Raw genomic sequence first — 13,412 nt, forward strand, 5'->3', positions numbered from 1 at the left:
TGTTATAACCCGTTTAAGAGCGAATTCGGGTCAAATGCATGAGAAGCCTTCATTTACAATTAAAGCAATCTGATTGCTTGAGAGAATGGTTGTTTTACATTTTTCGTTTTTTAATATTTATTTTTTGGATTTTAATTTTCTTTATTGTAAGAAAGTTAATAATATACTTAGGGTTTGATGATGAAAGGGTTTCATAAATAAATGATATGTTATAACCCGTTTAAAAGTTATATGGATTTGGTGACCCATGACCCGCTTATGTTTTTTACTATAAAATTATTTATTAGTTATAAATAATATATTTTTCTTTTTAAATTAGATATTAAATTTTAGTATATCCCTATTTTATAGGATTTTCACATCAAATAATTGGTAAGATTAATTTTTAATTTAATGAGATGTTATAACCCGTTTAAGAGCTATCTGGTTTTGGTAAGACCTATATCCATGAATTTGGGTTAAATCAATGAGATGTCTCCATTTAAAAATCAAGCAATCTGATGACTTTCATAAAAAGAGAGAGCGACCACATGGCGACACGTAGGATTTTAATGTTTTCGTTTATATAAATTATAGAAATAGATATATATATTGGTGAAGTTGTCATTTATGTCAATAGTTTATTATAAGTTACGTTTGACCGATTTTGTTGGGTAAGCTATTAGAGTATCCTATAAATAGATGCCTATATGCAGTGGTAAAGACAAAATTTGATCTTTTGAACTATAAAAAATTAGTTTTTCTATTAAGCGTGTTATGCTGGGGCAGTTGGTAAAACCCCTACGTTGAAACCCAGATATTGGCGATCATTACGACGACGAGTAGACACGAATTCGATCGGTACCAACTGCGTTCCTTACGATATAGACACCATTGGTAAAATTTGAGGGTTAAAACTTTAAAAAAATAATTCGTTAAATTAACATATAAAAACATTAGCATATAACAAAACAAAATATTCAAGACGATCTTTATTTGGTTGGCAAACGCAAGCGTTGGTAAAACCTAAGCGTTGTCGGTCTCGAGCATTGAGGCGATAACTTAACACGAATTTGGTCAGTTTTGATTATGTAGCTTACTAAAAAACGAAAAAAAAGGTAAAACTTGAGGTGGACCAACAACCAATTTGGGGGTGGGGGGGGGGGGGTCTCGGTCGGTAGCGATGCAGGTCATGGGCTTTAAATAAGGCCGCTAGTCTATGCGAACTCTCTCGGTTCCTTTTAGATTTGCTAGGGTCCCGGAACTAAAACAAAAAAAATGATGTTTGGTCGGCTTCAATTACATTTATTATGGTAATAAACTAAAAAATCACCAACCAATATGGTGCCGCCAAGTGGCCCAATAGGCCACTTGTGACACCAAACTTGTTAATTATATATAGTAGTAATAGTAATTTTCTCTTACATAGGTTTCATGACTTATCTCTAATCGTTTGTTAGGATGTATCTAGCGTTTTATCGCTTTCGTCTGCGTCAGTTGCTATTAGAACTCGTTAGCATATCAATGGCCATCGACAAAGATTTTCAAATAAACCGCTCCGAGGGACCGGAAAGTGAGGTTGACGAATTGTGGCGTATAGTGAATGTTCGTGTTGCCGGGTTCGACCTAACCACTAGGAAACCCAAAGAACCACACGCCTCGATTGTGGGTGTTCATAATGGCGACGTGACCACGTCTCTGTCAACAATGTCAAAAAATTGACGTGCTTGAATAGTAATAAACAATTAATAACATGCACCTACTAGTTTTAAATGATTTAAGACCTAAAAATACTAAATTAAACACGTAAATACGCAAGCGTCCTCTCCTACGTACAACATAGTTCATGCAAGATACAGGTTATTAATTCATGGACGCATGGACTAATGATACTAGGTTATCTATCATTACGTATCCTAATTAAGTTTTATAAATTTGTTTTTATAAATTGAGGAAGAAAACAAGAAACTAAATACGAAAGCTAAAAGATGCAGAATCAACCATTTAGAGCCAAATCATCAAGGATGAGTTGACCATGATGTTGATAGTATCTACGAAACCATTTAGGAGTTAACCTATCAATAGCTGGTGATATGTTAAGATAGATTAATACCCGACCAGTTTAATGCCGCAAGAACAAGAGTTGACGACTACAGACACAACTTAAGACCTATTGTAGTGAAGGTAAGTTTATGATGAGCACTTGTGATTTAAAGCTTCTTAACTAGATTCTTACAAGCCTACAAACAAATCACTTGTTATTTATGACTCATACAGATTAGTTTAAAGATAGCAACAACTAATTTGAAGATCCTTTACTGATTAAATACCAAGTTGACTGCTATTAGTTAGGTTTCTAGCCCTAGGTTAATGGGCGTCAATATAACCTAGAGATAGACTAGATCGAATCTAATTAGTGTAACTTCATTGAAAGGACAACCAAATCCATAGAACTTAATAGAAAAAACAAAAATCAGATGCAATCATACATATCACAATATAATCATAAACAAACAACTAAAATCAACATAAAATAAATCAAACATCCAAGACATCAAATCAATAATCTCGTCAGAACAGTTACTAAGGCCTTTAACCCGATATGAAATATAGAATCAAAGAACCCTGGAATATTGCCGATGCATATTCAGTTCTCTGATCTTCAACTTTCGACCTTCCAAGATAACTATTATCACGCCCTGGCCCAACTGGTCTGATGTATCAGTTCGATATGAGATCATAGCTACATGTCGTGGCGGCCATAATTAATGTGTTTTTCCAATTCAACAAGCTTATCTCACATGAAAATTGGGGCCTCCCGAATAGTATACTACCCATGTAACCGTAAGACCCTAACCGAGTTAATAGTTGTGTAATAGTGGGACCGTTCAGCAATGCACAAAACTTGTTAACATCAAAATAATTATTAAATATATTTATATAAAACAAGCGTGTAATCAATCTAAAATCTGTAAAACGTTTAAAAGGGTTTTCACACGAAACTTAATTAAATAAGTGGTTAACCGCTCAAGTATGATCGAGTACCCACGAATTATTTATGACTCCACAAAGAATTAGAGATAATTAATTCAGGGTTGCATGATGTTTTAAGAATGTAAGGGTTTAACGAGATGTCAGTAGGTGAAAGTTAGAATGCAAAAGATGTTGAAAATGCTATTTTTTGTTTTGTACAGATTCTGACTAAGCCATTCGAATTCATTTTAAAATATTAAACTTTGACAACCCGTCTTATCGATCAGTGATGAGCAAATGGAATGATACTCTGTTATAGGATCTAAGTCTTTGATATCGTTTTATGATGATTTGGTCTTAATTATGTGTTAGTGTGTGTATTGGGGAGAAAACTGGATAGAATAATGACACAATTAAATAAACAGATCAATTTGTTAACTTGAAAATGAGTTACAGGGGTATTTTTAGATGATGAGCCATTTGCTGACACCCTTAGCGAATGGCCTCTCATTCGCTTACCCATTCGTCTACAAAACAGATGAATGGGCTAACCAAAACTACACGAATGATCCACACACCTACATTCCAGGCGTATAGCCTAACCAAACCTCATACTCTTATCAAGCAAGTACAAGGGCACAAAACAAGGTCCATTCGCTTACAAGCCTGGCGAATGGCCTTTCATAAATTACATTTAAGCCCCTAAACTTATTACAAAGACCGAAACTAGATTACATAGACCAAGACGATACAAATATGCATTACCAAACAATCCCTCGTCTTGAGCTTTGTCTTTATCTCTTTCACTTCCATTTAATCTTCCATGTTCTCCCCAAGTGTGAATACCCAAAAGCAAAAGAAACACGAACCACATGCTATAACTGCAACGCCAACTCGTTATCTTTATTGTAAGTCCATTGGATCTGATTCTTGAAAAGCACATCAATTTCCTCCTTAGACAAGTTAATCAACCACATTGGAACAAACATACGAATTAACTTCACATTAACTTCTTATCCAAAAATATGACTGCTTCACCGGTCTTCTTGTCATACTACCATTTATTGAATTCCATGTAGAAATATTGCGGCATTGGCTTTAAAGGTAGAAATATGTTGCAGTCGATAATGGTGGCTTTGCATCTAAACAAGCCACTCAACTTTTCTGAGATGATTTTCTATCACATGAAGGAGAACTACACCAGCAAATGTGAAAAGTCTTTTTCATGTATTCACGTTTTCTCCAGATGATTATAAACTAGTTGTTGCCGAAAGACCCGCTCAATTTTAATGATGTGATCTTTATAAAGAAATGGGTGAAGAAATGATGAAAAGGATTCTGGTGCATATGGTCAAGAATGATGATACCAAGTCGCTGCAAAAGAGATTGATTGGTCATTTGATCAATCTGAATTATCAACCACCGCCAAATGATCACTGGATTCATGATGATTCAGATTCTGAAAAAGAAGATGGTGGTGGTTGTAACATCACGAAAAATTTGGTCCAAATTGACAAACAATAAAACTTATAGACTAAAAATATTCATGGTATAAATAATAGGTAAAATAAGACAAATGAATGGAAGTAGCTTATGTTAGGGAATGAAGTAAGAAGACTCCATCCCACATGGAAAGTGGTAAAGAAAATAAAGCACTTTATAAGGGGAGACCTTTCCATGATAATGTTCTTAAGCGGCTAGCCACTCTCCCTAGTCCTAGCGTAGGGTGCGAACACCCGACGTGCACGCGCACGGGCACGGGCTCGGGTGAAGGGCACGGGCTCGGGTGAAGGGCGATGGACGCAATGTGGCGTTTTGATAGCACACTTTGCACTTCGCACGCTCGCATCGCCGCGAGCTGCTTAAGAGCCGCCTTTGTATTTTTGGATGAGGAGACAAATCAAAATATGGCAAGTTACCGAAAGACCAGGGACCAAAAATGAACAGATTCGAAGTTTTGCATCTTCGCGATACGTGAAGAATTCAAGTTGCATCTTCGCGATACGCAAAGTTGCAGGACACGTCACAAGACACGATCACCACATGGTGACACGTGATAGGCCGTAGTGACACGTGGAGACACGTGGCAAGCCTACGCGACGACTCATCGAAGCTAGTTCATCTTCGCGATACGCGAAGATGCAGGATTTTCGCTATAAATAGGGCAGCCATGGGGAGGTTCCTCATCCTTCCCACACACTCCAAAACACACACATTACCTCAATAACCGTGCCACCATCCTGATATATCGATATACCGACAAGTTTTGTCTCGAAATGCGTGCCGTAACCCTACCTAAATACTCTCTCGACTTTCCTCCAAGTAGAAGTGCGGTTCAAGTAGAGCATAAGCATTTCGTATTACAAACCGTTCAAGGTAGGGGTCCTGCCCGGTTATTATATTATAAATGGCTTAGACCCTAGTTAGGGATATAGCCGTACCTTGATTTTATAAAGTGGAAATAGATTTCATAAAGTCAAGATTATAGATAAAATAATACTTCTTTATTATACATAAAGATTTTTATAAATATTTCTTATAATAAAAGAAATTTGAAATGTACGTTTCTTCACGAAGAAGAAACAAAGGTTATAAATGATTAACAAAAGAAAGGACTAGAGGTCCTTATATTTTAAAGAGATAAATGTCAAGGTAAAGGTTATTCAATCGGACTAAAGGTCTGAAGCTAGATCGTTGATATAGTCTTTATAAAATGTCATTCTCGTACTATAGGTCCGAGGTAACGAGATAAATCGGTGAGAAACACCAAACAAGAAAAAAGGTGAATACGTCCAACTTTTTATAAAACAAGTCTTGAATGTTTGCATGGGATTATATATCCCTAAAACATCATAAAAAAAAGTAATGCTGGCCCTCAAGCTGTTGTATACGTTTGTTTGGATCCTCACATATGTGGGTAGACGGTGGGCACACCTAACCACACTTGCTAATGCCTCCGCCACGTTGGCCCGGACCTAAGTAATGTCCGAGAGGGGATTATCTCGTGTATATTGATAGTTGCTAAAACCTTGATATTGCGGTATCGCTGAGAGGTTTCAAGTAGAACTGGATGTTTATAATAGTAAATTTAACTTGGTTTTTTCCTAAGCCACGATGGGCCGGGTCATAGATACCCGAGGGGATAACTAAGTATTAAAATATTTTGTGTCAGCGTGTTCACCAGCATGTGCTGCTGACGTATTTTTATAACCGTTTACAGGTGATGAAGAGTAGGTGTTTGGAGATAATGGATAGCCATTAGACAATTTGATGGCTCAATACTTGTTTTATTATTAAAATAATGTAAAACATGATTTTGTAATCCAAACACTTATGTATAAATCAACGGGTGTTTTAAAATCCCGTCTTTCGAATATAATAATATTTTATTAAGTCTTCCGCTTTACAACCTTAAACTCTGATATATTTACTAAACAGGTACCAACGTTGGGTCACATGCCTAGGCCCTAAGCCAGGGTGTGAAAAGTGTTGGTATCAAAGCCATCGATCTTAACGAATTAGGTATGTAAGTATACCTAAGCTTCGATCAGAGATAAGTTTCAATAATTTATATATAGAGATAAGATAGGTTGGTATTCTTCCCTATCCCTTATTATTCTAATTCTTATAGATGTCGATATTCAAAAAGATGATAGAGTCCTTCTATGAAGAAATGAGACAGACAGGCTGTCCGGAACCCATCATTCCTCCCGACGGTGAAAGTGATGACTACTTGTCACATTTGAGCCAAAACAAGATACACCTCAGTACGTATTTACCGATTAAGCAAATAAACGCCTTTTGCGTAACAAATGAACGATTAATCGAACGGGTCGGATTATGACCCAGATATCTCGGGGGGCCATCTATAAGTGATGTACGATCTATACAAGCTAAAATATTAGAAATATGGTCTTAGTTTGATAGCAAACAAGTAAAACGAAAATATGCTCGTTTAACTACCCGCTATAGATTTAAACGTGAAAGATAGTTACAAACCAAGCATTGTATCATCCGTTAAGCCGAAAAAGACTTACCAAACACTTATTTGAAATGTTTAAGCGATCCGTGAAAATATTTTTGATTTTTACAAACATATAGTATGTTTTTATAATTTTACTCAAAACTAGCCGAAAAACACTCGTTTTCGCGCTATTTAACGCACCCGATAAGTTTTTCGCTTCAAAAACCGAACCCGAACTAAATTTGGACTGGGCTTTTTGTATTTGGGTTTGAGAAATCAGAAACTTGGGCCAAAATGGGCCCATATGGCTTCCGATCGGACAGCCCACCCCACCCCCCATTTTTTTTATAAAACTTATTCCACAAGCTTGTTTATTCATTTTGGTTTATAAAAGTTGAGGTCCAAGCAGCTGCAAGCTGATTTTCCAGAAATCCTTCAAACCCTAAGTTAAGGAGCTTAAATAAGTAGCTTTTGTACTTGTTTAACCTTGATTAATACCATAAAAACATGTCTTGATTACTAAAAATCATTCCTAACCATGTAAAAATCTCAAAAATGGTCCATAAACATGTATTGATCATACACATGGTAAGGAACCTGTTTTGATAGTTTTTTGGCCATAAACAGAGATTAAAGGGTTGAAACGGCGTTTTTACGGTTCAAAAGTTCGTTTTTGTGCACTAGCCGAAACCCTAAGTTAAGGGCTGTTATGTTGATGAAAAATTGCTTGGTTTGTGATATAGGACTTGTATCTAACTTGCATAGAAGCACAAGAACCTGAAAACTTGATTAGAAAGTCGGAAACGAACCAAACCCGCTAAGGTAATGCCGAAACACTCGCTTACGGGCTATTTAGGTTAAGGTTGTGATGTGCATATTATTAGGCCTTGAAATTTTGCAGGGACATCAGGGACCATGTCAATGAGTCCCTGTACAAATTTGGTAATTTTTCGACCATCCGAGAATATTTGGCGAATTTATTACCGAATTGGGACGTTTATTTGGGAAAAATAGCTAAAATACTTCAAAAATTATGAAATTTTTCTGGGAACTCAGATTTGATGTATTTTGATCACATATGAATTTTGGGATCATTGGAGAAATTTAAAGGTGTTTTGCTTATATGCGTTCGTGTGAATTTTTATAGCCGAATTTGGGCCGAAAAGAATATCGCACGAGATTTTTACATTCTGGAATTGATACAGGTTGATTTGGGACATGATTTGAGCATTCAGGAATTTTTGTGGAATATTTGGAAATTTTTTGGGGTAAACGGACGATTTTCAGGCGAAATATAGCTGATAAAATAAATTTTTATAAATTAATAAATCAGTAAATAATCCCAGAAATATTCTCATTAAAATCTATATATTTTAATTGATAAGTTGCTAAATTTTCATAATTTAATAATTAACGGTTAATTAATTATGCTAATTTAAAGATTAAACAAATTCAGTTTTTACAAAACCCGGCAAGTTCGCGACTAGCGAACTTGCGGGAATATCAAAACACCAAGAGTGATCAAAACTTATATTTTTGGACTAATTAAGTAAAAACGAACTTTTCTATGAAAAACCTGGACAATCCGGATGGATTGGACGCGTCTCTTCTTAAATCAAACTGAATAAACGGAAACAGGCCCCGTGGCTAATCCGGGACCCCAGTATGTGATCATTCTTTATAACTTAATCATTTTACTAACCAATACATTTACCCAAGGTTATTTTCCCATAACTGTTTTCTGAACGCGTAAACGAACAACTTGGCCCAGCCGGGAAAACGGGAATCTGAGCCAAGTTCAGTTTTAAGTATTAGACATTGAACAACATCACAACCTAAGCCTATTGCCACTTTCTGGACGTTCCAGTTACACCCAGATTAGGTATACAGCCCAGTTTAGTATTGAGATTATAATAATATTAAAATATTAATATTAATATAATATTGATTATAGGAACTTCTGATAGAGGATCGAACAAACCACGAGCTGATACAGCACTGATTATCTACTAAACCGTGAGTTTCATGACCCCACTTTTTAAACAGTTTTACGAACTTTTGGGGTGAAAAGCATGTTTGATTTCATATACATACCTGAGACATGTATTGATGTGAATTATCTAAGTGCTAACACACGAAAGTCCCCACGATCACAGTGATTAACTTCGAGCCGGTGGCTTGTGAATAGTACTATTGGTTTGACAAACCCAAACGGAATCGTCCTGGTTGCCGTGTCACATAGCGCCGTTTGCACATGACCATATTTATAGAAACAGGCTATGTAGTGTTAGACATAGCTACCGGGGCATGTTGTGGGCGGAAGGGGGCCACAGTGGTTGATTGAGCGTGGGAAATGGATGCACGCAGCACATACAGTCAAGGCTTCACTGTAGCTTAGCATAATTACATCATTTACATACATACATACTTATTTCATGATTACAAGTGTTGACTTGTGAATACTCATTACTGTTTTCTTAAAACTCGTGAAACTCACCAACTCTAGTAGTTGACCTGTTTTAAACTGTTTTTTAGGTGTACCTAAATCGGAATGATTTGGTGATCTGTTACTTGCCCAAGGTGTGTGGTTGATGCTATGTGAATAGAAGCAAGGGCGTTAGTAGTAAGACCGTATAGTTAACGAACTAGTTTTGTTTGTATCGCCTAGTCTGTAAAACAGTGATAGAACAATGAATTGTAATATATTGTAAATTAGTTTGTAATGTTTCTTTATAAACAATGTGTTGATACCAGAGGTGTCTGTTACATTCCTGTTTTACGTTTTCGCATTGTGCTAGTCGTGGTGTGACAGAAGTTGGTATCAGAGCCATTGGTTATAAGGATTAGGTTATCCCTTAAGGTACCTAAAATATAACCGTAGGCTCGATTAACTCTGGGAAAATAATTAATTAATAAATTAATATTATATACTGATGGATGTCGGGATGAACTTGTAGGGCAAGTGAGTTATTGTGGTCCGGAACATAATAACATACTTGCTTGTACGAGGTAATTCAGGGAGAAGTCGCGGAACGTGTGGTTAGGTAAAAGTGGCGACATATGTGTATAAAAGGTAATGTGAAAGTATATATATATATATATATATATATATATATATATATATATATATATATATATATATATGTGTGTGTGTGTGTGTGTGTGTGTGTGTGTAACACTCATACGTGCTTAATTGGAACAAGGTGTATGAACATGTGTACGTATGATACTATTGATGAAGGAAAATTTTACTATGAATATTATATTCATTTATATTCAATATTGATTTAAATAATAATAATAATTAAAATTTTAATAAAACTAATATTATATTCTAATATAATTAATATTAAATTTGGTTTAATTAATTAATCTTTTCGACAATAGTTATTATTCTTATAACTAACCTTTGTGCAGAGTCATGTCAAGGAATAACGAGTACGTACCGGAAGAAGAACCGGTAATCTTTGTTGAGGAGGATCCAGAGGAAGAATCAGAGGAGGATTCAGAAGAGGAGGATCCAGAGGAGGAATCCGAGGAGGATCCAGAAGAGGAGGACCCAGAAGAGGAACCGGAGGAGGAGAAAGAGGTGGAAGAAGAAGTTATCTGTATAGAGCTACCCAGGAATGTGCCTGATCTATCCGGCTATAGATGCGATAGTTATCCACCCAGGTCACCACGCAAGGATCAAGACGAAGTTAACAGTCAGTATCATTCACCTACTAGAGTAGCCAGATCACCCACTCCACCCATTCACCTGTCGTCGATGACTTCAGCAACTGCGAGAGTCCAACAGACTGCGAGAGTCCAACAGACTGCTCGTATTAGGGTAACCCCGATTGACCCTACCTCGATTCCATTCAGATCTACCCACGACCGGGGAGGACCTTCACGCCCTAGGGCAGATACTCCATCTTCCCGTTCATTGAGTATACCTACCCCTCACTCTGACCTCCCAAACACAGGAAACAACTCTTGGATGGCTGTCCTGACTGACCGTGTGATAGACCACTCGATAGCCATAGCTAACATTAACCAGGAAATGAGGGACGTGACCCAGTGCTTATCGATGTTACATCAGATAGTACTGAACTTGCAGCAGTCAGATGCCTACCACCGTTGGTGTTTGGATAGGGTGACAGTTCAGCTGTGGAACTGTTACTGGGTGATTACGGTGTTGTTATTTATGTTTGTGGTTAGCCTATCGTTTGTATGGATAAATGCAGAATGTTACAGATATGTGTACATGATCTTTTGATACTCCATGTATGTATATAGTAGTATGTTATGTTAACATGGGGCATAATTTTGTACATTATTACAAGCACTGACCCTTATAGGGTTAAGTCTAACAGTCACCTAGTGACAGATTTTGATATATACATGCAAGCACTGGCCTTTATCAGGCTAAGTCTATGTACCTTTTGATATCAATGTACGGAACAATTTGTGAAATGTCAGTATGTTATTTGGTTTACCTATACAACATTTATTGTGATTATTATTACACAGTGCCGTAGACTGGAATTAGTACTAATTGGCTTATATTGTTTATCATTATAGAATGGCCCCAAAGAAAGTAAACCCTATGACTGAGGCAGAAATAGCCAAGATGATTGCTCGGCAAATGCAGACAGTAATCCCACTTATTGTAACACAAGTAACTACTGGTGTTAATGCCAACATACAAACAAACCAACAAGAAATCAATAATGCTCCCCCAACCAACACTGAAACAGTTACAAATAACAATTCCCCACCAAATACAAATGCCCCTCCCACTGCATATAATCCCCCATTTGACACAAATAATGTCAACAACAATAATCTCCCACCGAACCCAAACAATAACAATAACAACCCTAATCCCCCTCGAAGGGAATATTCGATCAAAAACTTTATGGCCTGCAAACCGATTGATTTCAAGGGCACTGAAGGGCCAAACGGGTTAATCAAATGGATCGAAAAGACTGAATCTGTCCTCAATATCAGCAATTGTCCACCCAAAAACATTGTCAAGTATGTTGCTTCTACTTTTACGGATCATGCTTTGATGTGGTGGAACACTACAGTTCATATAAAAGGGCAAGATACGGTTAACCGTATGACTTGGGCGGAACTCAAAACGTTAATGCTAGATCATTTTTGTCCAAAGAACGAAATTCAAAGGTTAGAACACGAACTTTGGAGTTTGGAAATGAAAGGAGCGGATCTTTTGGGATATACGAACCGCTTCAATGAATTGGCCCACTTAGTACCATGGTTAGTAACTCCTGAAGATAAACGAGTTGAACGTTATATTTGGGGTTTAGCCCCGGAAGTGAGGAGTTTGGTGAACTCCGTGGGGCACACATCGTTTGAAAATGCTGTGACCCAAGCCGGAATTGTGACTTTTGATTTGGTAAGAAGCGGAGTATTGAGAATGACCGGAGAATCAGTGGGTATGAAACGAACTGACTACGGGACGAGAGCACAAGGAGGACAATCAAGCAAACGTGCACGTCCGACAATAAGAAATTATGCTATAACTGGTTCCGATACGAAGCAAGACAGGTATAAGGGACCCTTGCCAAAGTGCGATAAATGTAATTACCATCATGTGGGAGAATGTAGATTCCCGGTATGCCAGAAATGTGGTTGAACTGGGCATTATGCCCCTAATTGCAGAGCAGGTGCAGAAATTGTGAGCCGACCAACTCAAACAACTCAACCTCGTCGTCCACCACCACCGAGACCTCAGCCAATCCGCCAACAACCTATCCAACAAACTTCAACCGCAGCAACCTACCGTGCCTGTTATGAATGTGGTAGTACAGAACATATTAGAAGAAACTGCCCCAAGTTGAATCCAAGAGCAATTACTAGACCAAACCAAGCATCGACTTCAAGTGCGCCTCGGGGACGGGCATTCGTTATCGGGTCTGGGGAAGCACGACAAGACCCAAACGTAGTAACAAGTACATTTGTTGTTTCTGATCAATATGCTTCTGTATTATTTGGTACTGGTGCCGATAGAAGCTTTGTTTCCCCTAGCTTTGTATCCCTGAGTAACATGCCAGTTAGTGAACTAACAAATCCCTATACTATAGAACTCGCTAACGGTAACTCTATAACTGTCAACCAAATAATCCAAAACTGTTCCATTATTCTTAATGACCACCCATTCCTTATTGACCTACTCCCGGTAGAGTTAGGAAGTTTTGATGTTATTGTCGGCATGGACTGGTTAACCAAGTATAAGGCGGAGATTGTTTGTAACGACAAGACAGTTAAAATTCCCTTTTCAAATGGTGAGGTGATTGTGGTACAAGGAGAGAAGTCTGGTTCGATATTACCTCTCGTGTCTCATCTCAAAGTGTTGAAATGTTTACGCCAAGGTTGCATGGCCTTCTTGGCAAACGTGACTATAAAGAACCCTGATGAGAAATGCATAGAAGAGATTCCCGTTGTACGTGAATACCCCGATGTCTTTCCCGATGATCTACCCGGATTACCA

This window comes from Bidens hawaiensis, unplaced genomic scaffold, assembly GCF_021521415.1.
Source record: "Bidens hawaiensis isolate Kalapana, Puna unplaced genomic scaffold, B.hawaiensis_p1.1 tig00024613_1, whole genome shotgun sequence".
Lineage (NCBI taxonomy): Eukaryota > Viridiplantae > Streptophyta > Magnoliopsida > Asterales > Asteraceae > Bidens > Bidens hawaiensis.